Consider the following 18903-nt stretch of genomic DNA (forward strand, 5'->3'; position numbering starts at 1 on the left):
CTCTGCACATGTTGCCCACAGCTGTGGTCTCCCTCCCTGCCATCTGGTTCCTCCCTTTGAAGCGGAACTTGGGGTTTCCAATGCCTTGCAGAAATCTTTGCCCATAGCAAAAGTTTGCTGGGCAAACCATTGCTTCTGGTTCTGGGAGATGCATGGAATTGGGTACCAAGCACTGAGGAAAAACAGCTGTATGCAGATGCAGTGCTGACACAAGCCTTGGCCCTGCTGCAGAGGAAATATGAAAGCTGAAATGCTGGGAGTTTTTCTTTTGTGGGTGGAAGTACCTACCTATCGCACTTACATGGTTTCCTCTTATATTCTTCCTTTAACCTGCCACGTGCATGGGAGCTGCCATGCTGCCAGGGAGCAGATTATGAACAGAGAAATGGAGTGGTGCAGGGACATGGATGCAGGCCCCGATGCTGACTGATCCGGTGCGTTGGGTAGGAGCAGTGGCTAACCACCCATGCCTGTCCGGGACAGTTCCAGGAGGCTCTTAATAATTGCAGATGACAAGTTCAGAGTGGCAGTGCTCTCTTGGCATGTCCTGGGCTCTACCTGTCAGTGCTTCCCAGGAGCTGGTCAAGGGTGGCTCGTGGCTCCCTCATTGCTCGGTGGGGGAGTGCGGCGTGAAGGAAGAACTGAGGGAGTGTAAATTAATACAGAAATTTTCTAGTTAACCACTGCAGCGTGTCAGGGAAGTCTGCCTTGTCTAACTGCCCCTGGGGGGGCATTTTCACTCCTTTCTGGGAGCATGGGTGTGATGGCCTCAAAATGTTTTCAAAGCAGGGCTGTTCAAGGGCAGAGGTGAGTCACTGCGAGGCATTTTCTCAGCAAAAAATGTGAGTCAGGGAAGCACAAATCTTTCAGAGAAGTGAGACTGTCTCTGCTCACAGTCTTGGACAATAAGTTTAGATTTAGAATATCTAATTCTGTATAAATATATAGATGCATATATGAAATATATGTCTGATTATTCTCCTTGGAACAGATCAGGTGAGGGAGGTAGCTATGACTCACTTGACTTTTATGTTCTTGTGAGATGGAGTGAGTCACTGGAAGGGTACCAGTAGCCACTGACTTCCCACATCTAGTAGATGCAGAAAACCAGACCTTTGCTAGCTGGGTTTTTAACTCCAGTACATCCCATTTTACAATCTTGGGGGAAAAGATAATTAAAATAAGAACAAAAAAATGTGAATGGAAAATCTTTATTTTTATTTAACCAGGAAATAATACTGTTCCCAGAAAACCCTCCCCTACAGCTTGTAGGATTGAGCAGTTGTCTGCACCTTGAGCAATACAGGGAGGATATGTGAGAGTGTAATGGAAGAAAGGTGATGACAGAGGTCTCAGCAGTATTACCTGTGACTCATTCCTTGCTGGATTCACCACATCCTCACCACTCCTAACACACTTTATTTAAAGCACTGTAGCACAGAAGAACTGATTCACTCTTTTTTTCTTTTTTTCCTGATCTTTTTCTTGCCTGGTTTTGTGCACAGCGTTTGATTTTGGCTGGATTTTGTTTTGCTTCCTGCTATTTGTGCTCCCTGTCATGGGAAAACAGTGTTCCAATCCTTGGTGCTTCTGTCTCAGCGCTCTAATTAACATGAAGTGCTACTGCAGACAGAAGTCAGCGGGAGACTTGTTCAAGGGATTTGGGCAGCACAAGCAGAGCCAGGTTTAGAAATTAGGAACTGGTAACCCCCCAGCCAGCACTCAGTCCTCTGATCCCACTGACCTTTTTCTGTGCAATAGGTAGCACTGCCTACAGGTGTTTTCCAGCAAACTGCTTTACATTTTCCACTGTGTTCATTGTGCAGTGCCAGTTCATTAAAGAGGGTAAACTCCAGCACAGCAGTGCTTTGCTCAGCCAGCACCTGGGGACTGGTTACCTGATCTCACTTTACCAACAGCACTTAATATGGTCTTTGGAAGGATGCTAAAAGGCTAACTTTGTCAGGCACCTTTTAATGAATTTTGTGAAAAAGACCAGACTACAGGGGATTGCCACCTCGGTGGTATTTGTCTTTACTTGTACAATGTTAATTTTGGTTTGCCACAGTATTGACACTGCTGTTACTTTCACACGGTGTGACTCCATTCAGCGCAGTAGGGGATAACATCAAGTACAGATGTGGAAGAAATACAACACTGTTAAACCTCTAAAGCAATTGTAAAAACAGCTTTAGCCCAGTAAATCAATAATTTGATAATTACTGTGAGCTACCTGACCTCTGTTTAAAATACAGGAATAGCAGGGAACGTGTCCCTAATAGCAATAAATTAAATAGTTTGAATTTTAGTGTATTTTTACCTGGTGTGTGACATGAACACCGGGATGGCAAGCCAAAACGTGGAAGAATAAACAAAATTGAGGGGACAAGTTTTAAAAAAACCACTTCCTTTTTCTTTGGCTCAATGGCTTGTTTGTCCAATAAAAATGTAAATCTTCTCCAAGCTTTCAGAATTGTAGAACATTATGGTCTTTGCTGTAAAGGCAAAGGTAGCCCTGCCTGGACATCACTTTAAAATAGATGATTCTTGTAAAACCTCTGGTGCAAAGACAATTCAGATCGAACTTAGTACACAAGCCTGGAAGCCACAACTATATCTATATAAACGTTTACACAACAGCAGTGACATTTCCATAATTTTTCTCTTTGTATCTCAGTTAAAAACTTAAATAATGATGAAATACCTTTGAAGTTTCTAAGGTTTGGTAGTCATCACTGGAAATCTTAAAGGCATAAACATATCCGTGGAAGTGATTTGCCGGAGATCTAGGCTGGTTCCTGGACAGTGCTGCACTTGTAAAAGGAAGCAAAGAAGGCAGAGAGAAGAGAAACATTGAAAAAGTAGTGAGGAATGGAGTTTTTCTGGGGCAACAAACCATTAGCAGAATAGTGGAGCCTTATTTCTGAGCTGCTCATAGATCTTGATTTTGTCTCACAGGTAAAAGAAATCGTTTGAGTTATTGGTGGTCTGAGTAGCATTTCCAAAAGTTACAGCAGGAACCTTATCACTGGTCTTCTTTTTGTCATTGATTTAATCTGTGTCTGCAACCCCATATAATTTCCTAAAACTTCATTGAGGGTCTGCAGAGAACTGTGGACATCATGGCCCTTCACCAACTACATCCCAAAATATCACCCTGGTTCTGCACACACGGCATATCACCCCAGCTCAATGTTCCCAGCAGAGTAGGTGGCTGCTGGCAGAGACAATGTATGATGAACATAAATGCATGTTATTAACATGCCAGAATAAAAATCAGGGGGCACAATTCCTTCTTTCGTTTCCTTACACCTGCATTTCCTCTATACCCACTGCTTCTTGGAACCAGGTCTGGAGGGAAAATGGGATTCCCAGAGATGTATAAAATAGCACTGAACAGAAGGATTACCTCCTTGCAGCATACAGCAACTACAGTGTGATTATAAAATATTTCTATTCTCAAATGCCTTCATTTTTCTTTGAGCTAATTTTGCACTTCTCAATAGTAATATGTAAGGCAATACAGAATCACATAGATTCCTATTTGCCAGTATCTTTGCAATCCTTCAGCTATGGATGCCAGATTTTAAGGGCATTCTGGTAAAAGAAAACATAGGATTTTAAGGTAAATATAGAATTTAAAGCTAAAGCCTCTATAAGAAATTATTCAAACTCTGTCATTTCTTACTTTTCATACTCTCAGCACCATTTCAGATGTCCTTTGATCTCACAGAATGTTTGTTTGCAGGAACAAAAGTCATAATAAAGGTACATAAATTGTGTCAGACTTTAGAGAAACTAGGTTTGAAAACGTTCATTTTGCTTTTGCAACCTTGTCTATAAATCCTGCATGATTTTCTTTTCTGTAGACACCTGATCAATCACAGCATCAAGTACTGAATAGGGAAAAATATACCCCCAAAACAAATTATGAAAGAACTTGGCTCTTTTGCCCTTACAGGCTATTTTTAAATATGAAAAATTGCAGCAGCTAGACTTTTCTAGAATCTACTATGTCTCCTGTATTTGATGCCTTTTCTCTGCATAGTAATGTGTCTTTAAAAAAAACCCACTGATATATGTTACAAGGAGTGTATCTCTTCCACTGAGACAGAACATTTTAATTTCCCGACACCTTTTAGTGATTGCTTCAATTTCCGAAGATTTTGATAAAAATCATGTGGTTTTAGAGTATCAGGATTGAATACCCTGCTCCAGCAGCAATTTAATGAAATGTTGTAGTTTCACAGCGTTTCATTTGACATAACCTAGCTCAGAGGTCTAATAAATGCAGTGTGATAAATGTTGGAGCTACGATTGTAAAAATATACTAGTAATTGGGTTAATATGCCTTAAAATACTGCCCATCAGTTATCTTTCTTCTCACTGTTATGTGGCTTGCACTGTAAAGACTAAGCAATGCAGTTTACCCTTTTCTCCCCTGCTATCTCCTTTTCTTTCCTGCTTTTGTAAGTGTTCCCTTTTTTTTAAGCATTTGATTACAGTAAACCTTAGGTATTCTCCTACAAGTGACAAATTCTTGTTACCCTGAAACCTTTTTCTGAGCTGTCTGGAAGGAATTTAAGCATATAAGACTGATGCTTCAGAGTGAAAACTAATGAAAATAAACATGCAGAATACATCAGGAGATGCAAAGGTAGGTTTTGACAAGTGCTATTTTCCTTTAGTATATCAGATATGTTTTAGTAATAAATAATAGAGGTATCAATGTTATGAGATTAGAACCAGCAAAACATTTTGACCTTCTAATTATCAGTAGTGTGTGTGTATGTGTGTGTGTGTTATATATCACTACAATGCCATAGGACAGAAACCCTTCTGCTGTAAACTGGTACTTTTCATGCTGTGCCATGGGAGAGAGAGCCAGAACTTCTTTTCAGCTAAATTCTGATGTTTGTCATGTTTCCCCAGACTGGAAATAGTCGGGGTAATTTTCAACACACAGATTAGAATTTCAGTGATGACCAGTTAATTTACAATGATTATTTCAAACAACAAACCATACCAACAATCCATACCTCCTGCTGGACTCTGAAATCCTTTGTTAGTCTTTGAAAATAGCTGTCTGAAGAAATACAGCTGTAGCTGAAATATCACCAGGTGGAACTGCTGCCTCTGGGGATGTGTGTGTGTGTCATTACTCATTGGCCCCACAGAACTGATATGAATTATACTGTACATATAATTTTGCTGTATATTCATTGCATATAACTATGGATGCATGTGACTGCAGTGTGTTATGCAAATAGTGCACAAGACAAGGCTGATCCGGAGGAGCATTTTGTTCTTTCTGTAACATCCTGCCTGGAAGGAAGAGTGAAGATGAGGGAGCAGAGCCAAGACTGAGACAGTGCCTGCCACACTCTATATATATAGCAGAGGTGAGGGAAAGGAGAGGCTTCTGAGGCCATGAGAAGACAGAGAGGAGCCATTTGACAAACTAACCATGAGCTCTGACAAGGGCAGAAGAAATTCTGACTGCACTCTGCACACCCTGGGGCCTCCCATCTAATGGCCAAAGATTAAGGAGCCATGAAATAGCTGTAAGGATGGGACTCAGTCTCTAGGTTCAAGCAGTACAAGTTCACACATTTCTTTCCACTGCTGCCTAAGGTAAGTCCCAGTGGCCAGTGACCCCCTCAAGGTCTAACACCAAGTAATAAGAATAACTTAGTGTAGGGCATGTAGTTGAAATACTTTGTGGCCACATGAGAATAACCACATAAATCCATCTTTCCCATGATTTACACAACTTACAGGGGACAGTAAATGACTTTTAAAGTTTCCTCTTCTTACACATCCATGCCAAAATCTACCATCACTGTCATATGAAAATGGACAAGATCCAGTACTGGATGGTAGCTCAGCATGTGCATAGTTACAGCTTCAAATGCAGGGTACAGGAGAGATTTGTCATTGAGAATTTCTCCCCCAGCTGTCTTTCAACATTAATGAGAAAATGCCTTTTCTTCCCTTAAAGCAGGCTTTAATAGCTTGATACAACAATATTGCTGTTCCCTCTATTAAGAGTTTGCAGCAGGGCATTTGGACCAATGTAGTTAAAATGGTGGACAGTCCAGAAAGTCCAAAAGAAAAAAAAAAAAAAAAAGGTTCTTAACTCAGATTCTCAGATTCCAGAGTTAGTCAGAAACTCTAGGTAGTCAATGTGTGAGAGAGCTCATCCATGGCTGTGGAGTTATGCCTGATGCTATTCTAATAAGAATGATAGAAATGGCACACTTGAATGCTTAAAATTAGTATTTTCATTTATGTTGTGTCACATCTATCTTCAAGGAAGGCTTTTTCCTCACTTTACTCCAGCTATTGACTGAGACTCTTCTCTTTGTTAGGCAGCCAGACCCTCAGTATGGTCACAGGAAAAGTCTGCATTCCCAAATGCAGTTTATTTTTCTCTGCAGCAGGCAGGAGGAATCATATAATCACTTTGATTGTAAAAGACCATCAAATATCATCAGGGCCTGCTGTTAACCCAGCACTGCCAAGTCCATCACTAAGCCACATCCCCAAGGACCACATTTACATGTCTTTTAAATACCTCCAGGAGTGGTGACTCTACCACTGCCCTGGACAGCCTGTCCCAATGCTTGACAGTGGACAGTTTTTTTCCCTCCTAACCAATCTAAACCTCCCTTGGTGCAACTTGAGGCCATTTCTTCTCGTACTAGAATTTGCTGCTTCGGAGATTAACATCCATGGTCCATAAATACAACCTTTATAAAGTAAAACTTGGGAGAGATAACTGTGCTTTGTCAGAGTGGTCACTCTGATATACTGCACCAGCACGGTGCTTTCTGCAGACACATGGTTTATCATTAACTGGAAGTGATTTCAGAACCATTATGGAGGTTTCTTGAGCAAAGGAGTCTCTGAGGACTTCCCTGCATTAGGCAGTTGTGACAGGGACTTTTTCTGGGATGGCTATGCAGATCATTCCAAGCCTGTCCCATCATTTCAGCAAGAGTGTGTCACTTGCTTATGTGAAAACTCTGGGTACTTGGGTGATAAGGTAAAGACAGCCCATGGAATGAGAGCTGGAAGAGGCTTCCTAGGTCTTCTCCAGCCTAGCTGCCTGTTGGGCATCTGCTGCTGAAGCACTGGGAGATGGAAGCATGTCCTTTCCCAAGGGCTCCAACAGCCTGTCCACCTCATGCCAGCCTATGGCATGCCATGCCATATAATTTCAAACCCTACCCTACCCATTTCCTACTTTACTCCTTGTGTGTAGCCATGACGGGCTGGAACCTGCCTCTTCCAGCTCTCATTCCATGCCTTCCCTGAGCTCTGGATGCTGTGGCCTGCTTTCCTCTGCGGTCAGTAGCCTGGAAGCACATTTACATTTTCTGATTACTGCACACTCCTTTCCCTGTCACTCGCACCTGGTCTCTGGCGTTGGTGCCTCATCAGCACTAATGGCCCAGCCATTAGTGGTTATCAGAGGTCATTGTTTCTGTCCCACTGACACCCCCCGACTGGCAGAAGCACCCTTTGGCCTTTCCCCCAGCACCCAGCTCGATGTTAATAACACAGTTTAATACCAGAACCTCTGAGCACATAAATAAAACCAGACGGGCCCTACCTGTATTTTATATGGCTAGTGAGAGATGAATACATGCTTTTGTGATTATGATTAATGCTGCTGTTTATTATTTTTATTGCAGTAGTGGTTTAAATATCACTATCCCGTCCTAAGCGCCGTAAAAATTCATCGGGAAAAGATGGTTTCTGTTTCAGGCAGATGGTACCCCAGACCATCGGAGCATGGAGGATCTGGAACAGTTTTCTTCCTGGGCAAATAAGTATGAAGAAAACCTAAAGAGTTTTAAGGGTGAGTTCCAGAAATTTGTCAGATTATACAGCAGGCCTGCTTGGGCTTGGTTATGGTGACTCCAGAAATCATTTTTAGCTCTATGTGCTTACATTCCTCTGGGCAGGAACCACGGTATTTTCTGCTCATCATGTTGTTAAAAGTGTATATTATAAAGCTGGCAAGATGTGTGCTATAGGATTAATAACTTTGTTGTAAGGATATAAGTTTTTATTTCTGCTATTACTAAAAAATTAGGCATAGTGGTAGTAATTGATAAAGTATGCTTAAAATTGCCTGTTTGGTCGGGATAACATCCAGTGAACACGTAAAGAAGACCCTGCTATTGATATACCAACTATCAGCATCTGCTGTCTGAAGTAAGCATGGACCAAGGCCCAAGCTGGAGGTGATAATGAAGACATAGCTGAGAAACACGCATGTTCTAAAAAGGCGAACCCAAGGAGGGACCACGCAAAACAGTTCCTGGAATATGGAAACTAGTTTATGGAAAAATATGAATATGCAACAGACTGATGCAATAGAAAGGGTATTTAAAGAATATCTCTGAAACAGCAGGTTGTGGACTTGGCTGAAGGCCAAGTCACCTGCCTGGCTGTAATTTTGTTTAATCTGTCTCCTAATTGTTTTATTTTTATTTTATTAAACCTATTTCTTAAAATTTACCAGGAAAGTGAACCTCATTTTTCACAATGTGATAGAACCCTGGTGTCTGCTGTATTACAGAAGAATGCGCAGTGTTAAAACTTAATTAGTTTTGGTATTATATCTCATTCACTCTGCTGTCCTGCTCTGGCCAGACAATGTGATTCCTGAAGGGATAAGATCCAGGCACATAGGACTGAGAACAGCAGGAATTCAGCTTTGTTTTGCACTGCCATTCATTTTAGTGCATGTAAGAGGTAAAGACTCGCCTGCAAATTTTCTTTCAGCCTCAATCCAATTGTGAAGCAAATTTTTTAGCCAAGTGCAGCTGAAAACAACTTCATTCTTCCCAGCTGCATTTAGTCTGCTTTACCAGTGCATCCGGAAAATTTGCTCCTGGCAAGCCTGCTCCTCCTGTGCTGTCCACTACTGTGAATGTGGGGCCATAGGAGTCCAGCCCTCTAAGGCTGTTGAAATCCCATGAATGAGGCTGGTTAAGCAGTTAATCCTCTCAAGGCCTTTCTGTCCTTTCCTGAAATTTATGCTGCTGTTAGTGTAAATTATCCAACATCATTGTCCATTGTCCGAGGTCCAGCTCACTGCCCCACCCTCTGCTCCAGAGACAATTAAGCCCTATGTTAAGGTCTTTTTTTAAGACTTTCCACTAAACTGCATCCCAGGATTTGTGGATGGCCCTTATGTTGATTTGGATTTTACCTTGAATGAGTAATGTTATCTGTATTATAGCTGTCACAGATGAAAAAACAACTTCTACAGATGAGTGAATCCATTTGTTGGTTTATGGATCCCAAATCCTCCAGGGCAACAAATCCATCTGTCATCTCGGAATGCTTGTGTTTTATTTGGTGCTGTGAGTCAGCTGACAGGTATTAAAATGCACATGGAAGTGGACAGATTTTTGCTGACTTCCCTGCAGAGGAGGCCCATGGGTGTTTTTATTCCGGCACATGCAATGAAATAATATAAAGTCAGGAAATCTATTCCTAGGGGATAGAACAAATTGTCTGAGCTAGAAAGACGTCAATATTTTGTCCGTGGGCCTTTGACCTGACCATCTGCCTAGGTCACCTTAGCCCACTGCTTGCTTCCTTTTCCTTGCTGCTCTATTCTTTCCAGATAGATGCAGCTCAGGAAAACTGCATTTTGTGGTCCAGACTCTTTTGTTCCCCTTCTTCTATCCTTTCTTGTTCTTTGTATTTACTCCTCCATTCTCAACTCCTTGTGTATGCTTGTATACCTCAGGAGGAGCCAAACAAAAAGTTGATGGTTAAAAACTAACTAAGGAAAAACAGTTTTAGTTATGTGGGAATTTCTTTCTTGGTGGTGTTTTCAACCAAGAGGAGTCCAACTTCTAGCATCCAATTAACCAAAATGTGCTTATTGAGTATTAAATTCTGCCCTTTACATGAGTAGAAGTGAAGTTGCTTCCATGGGGCTTTAGGCACCTGCCTTAATTAGTTGCCATTCCCTATGATATCTCTAGATACCGAACCCTTCTTGTGATATCTTCAGATGCTGAGTCAAAGCAATTTAACTTACTTCTTGCTCTGCATCACTGTCAGAGGAGTCTGCTTCCCTCCACTGACTGAAAAGAAAGACCAGTTAACTAAGTGAAGTATTTAAATGTGGGGTGAGATATCCCTCCTTGATTAGCCCACACACAATAAAAACAGTTCACCCCAGTTACTTTGCCTACAGTGGAAGCAAACTAAAGCACTGTAGGTAAAAGTCAAGAGCCCACAATGGCCAAGGTTTGAGGAAACATCTGCAAGACCACAATTTTTTATAAATCTCTGCTGAATCATGTCCACTTGGGTATTACCCCAGGTCAATGCCTGGTGTCCTGCAGAAACAAACGGACAGAGGATTGTCCCCCTACAGAGAGAAGTTAACCCACAGTCAGGCAGGGACTGTGCATACACTTACTAAATCCAGTTGTCACAAAGACTGGCCTTTTCAGACTTTCTGTATGTATCACTTTACTATTTACTGTCTTATGATGACTGAATTTTGAGAAGGAGAAAAGCCCAAATGACCCATTCATAGATTTGCCCTTCTTTGCTGACCTTTAAACCCAAACCTGATACCCCCATCTTAAGAAAAAAGGTTCTCCCTCCTGTTGCAGAATCCACCTCGTCTCAACAATCCCAGCATTTACAGCCTCCTTATTACTGCTGGTCACTGTTTAAATAAAGCATGCATTCTGGTAAATAGCAATTGCTCAAACATAAGCAGCTTTAAAGGCAAGAAGTAACCCTTCCAGTCTCTAGATGAAGGATGATTTGAAATGAATTGATGTGTTCTGACTGGTGAGTCAAAATAATTCAGTTTCCCCCCCTACCCCTGCAGTGTTAAACCAAGTCAATTTTTTCAAACCATATTTGATATCTCATTGTTTATTTTCGGTCAGTAGACAGCAATTTTCAAGAACTGCTCTTGATATACAGCTCAGATATCTTACAGGTCACATGTCATTCAAGAAAGGTCAATGATTCATTTAAAGTTTCATCATTCTTCACATAAACAGGCAAACAGCATTTCATTCACAGTGCAGAATTTGGGGGGGCGATAGGCTCCTGTAGTAACAAAGTCTATGGAGTTTTTTCCCTGCCTAAGAAAGAGTGAATTCACATTATTATCATCACTTTATCATATATCTTGGATGCATTCCCAATGAAAGCAAGTGCACCTAAACAGATTGTCATTTTGGGTCAATTCAAAGGAATTTTTTAGATCTGCGTCTTGCCCTGATTTTTTCACATCATTTGTGGGGGGGAAAAAAAAAAGAGAGACTATTAACTGATTATACCTTCCTGGCTTGTTCAGTCAGAAAAGTAGAGAGAAATATTACAACTAAACAAGAATGATATATACATCATTAACAATGTTAGAATTGAATCAGATTATCAGATTTTTGTTATTGATTCCTTTAGAAACTGTACTTTCAGTAGAAAATGCACATTTAGAAAACACCTTTCTTATATCCAAGCAATAATACCTGATTTAATTAAACCTGAAAGACTTTTAAGAAATAAGATATAGTTTTCATAGGGCAAGTGATCTATTTTCTATTTCCTGTCTGTGCTGTCCTCAGTACAGAATTTCAAGCTAGTAAATTCACTGAGTACCCTTCATGAAATAAATAATAATGCCAACTTCTCAGTCTGGGTCCAAATTAACCTGCCTAACCATCACCTTAAACCATTTTAATTGGTATTTTAGAAGCAAGTTTCTTATCAGGAGTGAAAAAGCAGATCTAAAAAAGAAGTAATAAAATTAAAGATAGTTTTAAAAAACATTGCTGACTACTGATGTCATTCCAATACCATTAAAGATCTCCAGATGGAGAACTGGAGCACGACATTCATTTGCTTTATCTGGGGCTTTTGGCATCAATGAGACTTTACAACGAGTGTAATTCTTGCACATCAGTGTATTGGTAGGCACCCACTGCATCTTCTGGACTCTAAGTATTTCTCAGCTTCTTGCTCCCCATCACCTATGATCCTTCACGCTAATGCAATCACTTGAAGGCAAGATAGGAGCAGAGAAAGTTTTGAAAACTACATCCTCTGTCTCATTAGCAGTTAAATGTCTCCATAAATCTGGTGGTTAGCGCCGGCAAATTAGTGAGATGCTGCGCTCAACTGCAGAAGTTTCTGATGCGTTCTGCACCAACTGATTACAAAGCAAAAGTGTGAACAACAGAAGTTACAGAGGTGTTCAGTCAAAGACCTTGGCCCTGAACAATTCATGCTGAGAGTACAGAAGAGGACTTAGCAGTAGCAGTCAAATTTTCCAATTTGTTTAGTACGCAACACCTTCCAGCGGGAATAAGGAGCCCTTCTCATTGATACATGCTGAATCTTCCAGCCTGCAGTGCAAAAACTTGAGTTCATATTTTTATTCTTGCCTGTGTTTACATTATGGAACCAGATTATTGCTTGAAACTCTCCACATCTCAGTTTTTCAAGCAATGTGTGCATGGGAATAATATCAGATCATGAAGTTGCTGTTTTAGTGTTGGATTCCTTAATCTACTTAGATGCCAGACACTTCTGAGGTATCATTTGATTTTTACCATCACATGCGCAATTGCAGAAACTAATACTTAGGTCTTGTCCCTGGAAGTTTTCTGAGTAAACTGCCAACATCTAAAGGGGAATAATTGGAGAATCTTTCCATTGACTCATTGTGATGCGTTTCATCCCTAAGGAGTGGGGCTGACTTGTCTCCCATGACAGCCCTGCCTCAAGCCTGATGGGGGCTCATTTCCTGGTTATTGGGGTTCCTCAGCTTGTCATTGTACCTCTGTGCTCCTTTGTGTGTGTGTGTGTGGAGATGAGCCTTTCACATAACATAGCGCACAGGAACAGTGCAATTCTTGCAATTCTTGCAACATTTATCTCCCTGCATATGCTCCACAAATTGTTTAATTCAAAAGGAGATAAAGCTTACTTACAATTCGGCAATTATCCAACTCAACCCATGTGTGAACTTCATTTGTGGAGGGAGGAACTTCTCCATTCATACTGGAAAGTGTTGGCAGGATAGGCCCCTCAGTGAGAGGGAGAGAAAGCTGTCTGCATTTTGCAACCTGACAGTGAAAATGACTTTGCTAACTAGGAGCAGAATGAATTTGATAGATTGAACATAACACAGCACAACATTTACACTTCATGAAAATGAAATTAATTAAAATGCTTTGAAATAAGTCTTCTGTTTTTCAAATAGTTCTTTTTAATTTTCGAAGCCAAAGCAAATTCTTCTTTGACATTCCTGTTACCTGGGTAGGAAGACAGCTCGTTGGGTAACCTGTCTTGAGGTAGAAAACCTCCTTCTTGATCTATCATGGCTCTTTGCAAGATCTCTCAGTGCATCAGAATTTTCTGACTGAAGGATTACAAGTATATGTGCATGAATGGTTTACAACAAATTCTGCAAAATTTGATTGTTGACATTTTCCCACTCTTCTGTTTTACAACAGTATTAAGGATGCACTACAGACTGCATTAAGGAGGTTGTTATCTAGTAGAGCGTGGAAATACATGAAACTTTTGGCAGGTGAAAAACAAATAATACAGTATTCATTCATCAGGAAAAAGCCCACCCAAACAAAAACACAACAAAATGAACCAGACAAAAAGTCAAAATAATGTAGGAGACTTTAATGTAGGAAGAAGTTTTCTGAGAACTAACTAACTAACTTCAAACCCTCTGAGATTGTAGTTGTGCTGTTGAACTTTGATTTTTCTTTTACCTCTTGCTTTATTCTGCCTTGCGAGTGATGCTAAGCAGGTCGAAAGGGAAGCCACATGTTAATTATTCTCACAAACATTAGCAAGGACAAGGGCATTCACCCATCCCAGGGTGGAGTATGGAGCCTCACTGGAGTCCTTCCTGCCTGCCCAAAGAAAATGAAGTATAACATTGGCTTAGCAACTTTCTGAAGAAGCTGGCCTCAGTATCATGAAGGTGTTCCCTCTGAATGTGGATTTGTCTGTTTCTTAGCATTTACAGATAATGATAAAAAACTAGAACACACATCTGAGAGTATTAAGGTGTTTTTCTCCAAGTTTGACTATTCTAGGTGGTCTCAGTAGGACTCTGTCCACTTTCTTCTGCCTCAGCAAAACACACATATGAGTGAAGTTAAAATACTCACTGCTAGAACTATTTCCTTGTAACTCTTTTTAGAATTCAAACTAAACAGAAACCAGTAGCTGGGATCCTTATATGTGATCCCATATTATAGCACTGCCTCTCTATTCTTCTTTCCACTCTCCTTTTACTTCTCTATATACTATAATCCAGAGGGCCTAGAGACAAAACCAGCATCAGGAAACCCAAAGAACATTTGCTGCCAACTACGGCTCTTGTCTGGGATGAAAATTTGAAATTGTCTTGCTCTTGAAGGAGGATCTTTTAGTAGCTTCCCTATTAAAAATATTGCTCTGGAAGTGCTCACTCTCCACTGGGATGGAGAATGTGGAGGTAAGGGAATGTGTTCATGTCCAGCTGCAATTTTAGAGTAACCAAGGGTCTGACATAATCCAGGAAAAAACTCTTGGTGAACGTAAGAGAAAAGTCAAACAGGGCATCACCACCTGACCTCTGTGTTCAGAGGGTGGATTTATCACTCCCACAAAATTTTAATAAAACAATAAATTACAGCCCTCTTAGATAAGCACTTAGAGCCTAGATTTGAAGTGACAGTACAGGATTGAAGGGCTTTCTGGGCCTTATTATTGATCCATGTGCTGGCCAGTCAGTTAAGAGTCATTTTCAGGACCCGGTTCGTTAAGCTTTGAATTTGCATCTGCGCGCTGAATGTACGTGTGTATTTCTGTTTGTACAAATTGAGCAACAATGCAAATGATCCCATACTGCACTTAAAGATCAGTTTTAACAGGCTTTTAAAATAATTCAAGTGTTCACTTGAATTTTGCACTAAGGACCATGCACAGAACATGTGACTGCTGTGCACTATGATCAGAAGGATTCACTTGATTAGTGAGAAATTTCAATTAAACTAATGTTTCACATCAGATGACAATTAATGAAGCCTACAAACAACACAAAAGGATGTGTGTATGTGTTAACAAACTCCTTCTGGTTTTTGATGGAGCTATTTTGAGTGTACCACTAATAGAGTTTAAATTGTTTTTCATTACCAACTTGACCTTTTTTTTTTTTTTTTTTTTTTTTTTTTGCAACCATCCACTGGGAAGAAGCACATGTAATTTGAAATTGTTGCCAAAACATATTATACACAAACCAAACTCTTAAAATTAACAGAGTACTTAGATTAGTGCTGGTGTAAAGAAGAGAGGAATTTGGCCCATAATAGGTCAAATGTGTACCCTGTGGGCACGGATATATAAGGATGAAGCTAGAATTTCTTGTCAGGTTTTTGTTTTAGAACAGACGGACTACAGAGCTCTGGGCCTTTACTAACATATTTATGGTGTGTGTAACTAGAGGCAACACACAGTGAACAGCACCTATATTTAATTTTCTTGGCTCTGAGAGTCTCTGAAAAGTTCTTCTTACAAGACTTTGCTTTAAACTGCTCATAATTTTTGTGAATGTGACACAGTCTAGGGGAAAATTTCCATGCTAGATGCTTCTGCTGGCTGTACATTTTGGGAACATTTCAGCTAAAATAGTTGAAGTGCTTCTGAGTGTGAAATTATGGGAAAATATGCTGTGTTGCATGTAGGAAAATTTTTCTTTTTAGTAGTTTAGCAGTACCTCCACTATGGTTTAAAGCACAGGACTGAAAATTAAGTGAGGTCTGTTCTGCCTTCAACAGAAAAATCTTAAATATGGCTCCATTATATGAATTCTTGTGAGCTGGTAGAAACTCCACAGATGAGGATACCCAGTAATTTTTACTATAAAGGCCAACATAATTTCTGAAACTGTGGGATAGGAGCAGGTTATTCCTAGCAATTTCTTTCAGCTCTGCTGGAACAAGAACTGATGGATTTTTCCTCCAGTATGACACATGGAGTCAAGTCAATTGACTTGAGGATGTTGAGGGAAGTGAAGAGGGTATCCTGTAAAAAATAGCTGGAAGTTGTTCAGAGAAAGTGTGTTTGAATGGGAAAAAATCTGGGAATAGATCTAGGGCAATCATGGAAGAAGTAAGGAGCTGAGGGGTAGAAAAAGAAGATTACCCAGGCAAAGTGACTAGAAACGGACAGTGCAAAGCTGTGGACATGACCTTTCTCTACCAGGTAGAGGGCTAGTGTGCCATCAAATCCCCATGAGCCAGGAAAGGAGACTCTTTCTCTAAAAGGAAAACTGTCCACCATTGTATCACAGAAGATATTTTAGATTCTTATGAGAGGAAAACTCCTGTCTCCTGCCTGATCTCAGCAAACGGCTCACAAATCCTTCTTGTAAGACACTGCTGCTCCCAATGCTGCAAGCAGCTCCTGGGAATGTCTTGGTATGCAACTTTTACCTTCCACTATACAAAAGCACACCATACTGAAACCTGTGTTATTGTTACTAACACTTGGGCCTTCAGTAAGTATTCATGAAATTATAGTGCAAAAAGCCCTTCCCAGCCCACTCAATTGTTAAAGTTTTCTTTGATCATCATTAATTTTGCTGCGATCATCTTTATAGCTACTATGAGCATTCATGGTTGTGACTGACACCTTGTTTCACTGACGGTGTTGTGGCCCCTTCTGACAAAATTCTTGCTTGGAATGAAAGGCATTTGAAATAGCCTTTGATACCTAAGTTGCATATTAAAAATCTGTTAAGGCTGAAAAGTTGAATACTAGTGAAGAAAATATGAGTATTAATTCCATCCTTCCCTAAGAGATAAACGCCTGGGATGAATTGCTATATCTAGGAACCATTCTGATGATTTATTCTCACAGAAGCTGGAAAGCACATAGTGAATGGTGTCAGGGTTTCAGGAAGGGAAACAGTGAGTTGACAAGCTGGAGGATTCTCTTGCTGCCTTGGGATTGCATGTTGATGTCATGCTGTTTAGTAGCATCTGTGCCAGGCACCAAAACACCTACACAAAATATGGCAACCACCACCTCTGCTCCACAGCACCTGGAGGATCTTTGCTGATGTCAAGACCTGTGTTGAGGTCCTGAGGAGCTGAGAACAGGTTTTGACACCTGTAGAAGGGAGGGTAAGAAAGAGAAGTCCTCAAAGTGGGTCTTGGTTCAGGCAAGTGGAGATGGGAAATTGGCAAGGAAAATGGGGGAGAAGGACACACTTTTATGTTCTGTTCCAGGTCAAATGCCCCTCAAACTTCCTCTGCAGCAGGTAGAAGAATCACAGAAGGTCTTGTATATATTCAAACAACCCTAAATAGAGGCAAGCATGGTGATAACTCTTTCCTAAGGATGGGATGAGGATAATGTGTAGTAAACTAATCACAGGGTCACCCACAGAATGATGACAAAAATAAAACACAATATTGACCAGCTGCCCCTTTGTGCTGAATGGGGCAGGACTGCTGGGGAAGAAATTTGATCATTACCACAGACAGTGTCATGATGTGCTGGTGACCAGGCTTTGGCATTTCCTAAACTTCAAGTGCAATTTTTCAGACTCTTTCATGTCATGGTGTACACATGCAGACACAAGTACGTAGTTATGTGCGTTCACCTGCAGAAACTGACATATTAGAGAATTAACTCTAATTGTAGCCATACATATAAAATGAGACTTTGTTCACTTTAACAACACTGCCCAGTCAAAGACAGTTTTATAAAGAATTTCAGGGTTTGCCTTTAGGTTCAAAGATGTTCTCCTGTATGCAAAATAACAGGACATTGCTTTGCATTCAGTAAACCTCTCACATTGCTAATAACCACAAGCAGAAATGTGTGTGGCTGCAGCACATTTGCCTCAGTGCTTTCAAATACAACACCAATGACCACAGATTTGTGGTGATCCGATGCCCAACTCTCATAGCTGAGCTTCTGATCTCTAGGTTAAATTTGGAGTTTCTTTTGCCACATTTCCCACATAGTTCCATTTGCCTAAATTTTGGGGCTGGTGGCTTAAAGAAAATTAGTCTGTCATCACTGTTGCTTTCTTGAAGAAAAGATGCTTGAATATGCTTTGCTCCTGAGTCGTGTATTTTCTCCCAATGATTACAGAAGGCCGACTGGACTTGAGCAAAAACAGAGAGGGGATACTAATCCAAAAGAAGGAAGACAATAAATATAGTTAAAAGTCACTCTGTTCCTAATTTATAAGGATGCTATCATGAAAGAAAATTTTAATTTAAAAATTTAAAATTAATTCAATTAAAGTAGCTGCCTTCTTGTTCTAGTTCTGAGTTGCTTGAGCTCTTCACCAAATATATTGAAGCCTACATATAAACCTACATATGCACTCACAGGGAAAGTTTTCAACAGTGTATTACACACAAGAGCAAGCAGCAGATTGCTTAAGATTACCCCGACATCCTGGACCAGTCTTGGAGCAGTAATATCTTCATGTTTGCTGTCAAGGCCCGTCACCCCAGCTGACCAGCAGGGACGACGAGGCAACCCACATTACTCAATCAGCTTTAAGTGTTATAAATACTGAGGTCCATAAAAAAGTACAATGTAATGATGACTTAAACAAACCCAATTCATCATCCCAGCTGCACACATATCATTTCCCTCAGGGTGACCAACCAAGCAGCAGTGAATTCAACCCAGGCCAGATTCTGATTCCATTTCTCTTCATCAATTTGACTTTTGGGTTTACCTCCCTCCAAAGGAAAAGAAAAAATATCCCTTTAAAAATGAATAAAAATCCCCCAAATCAAATACAGCTCAGCTGCTTGAGTCCCCTTTTTGTTGCTGTTGTACTTGTGTCCATGCATTTTGCCT

The sequence above is a fragment of the Hirundo rustica genome, chromosome 5 (assembly GCF_015227805.2).
Source record: "Hirundo rustica isolate bHirRus1 chromosome 5, bHirRus1.pri.v3, whole genome shotgun sequence".
NCBI classification, from domain to species: Eukaryota; Metazoa; Chordata; class Aves; order Passeriformes; family Hirundinidae; genus Hirundo; species Hirundo rustica.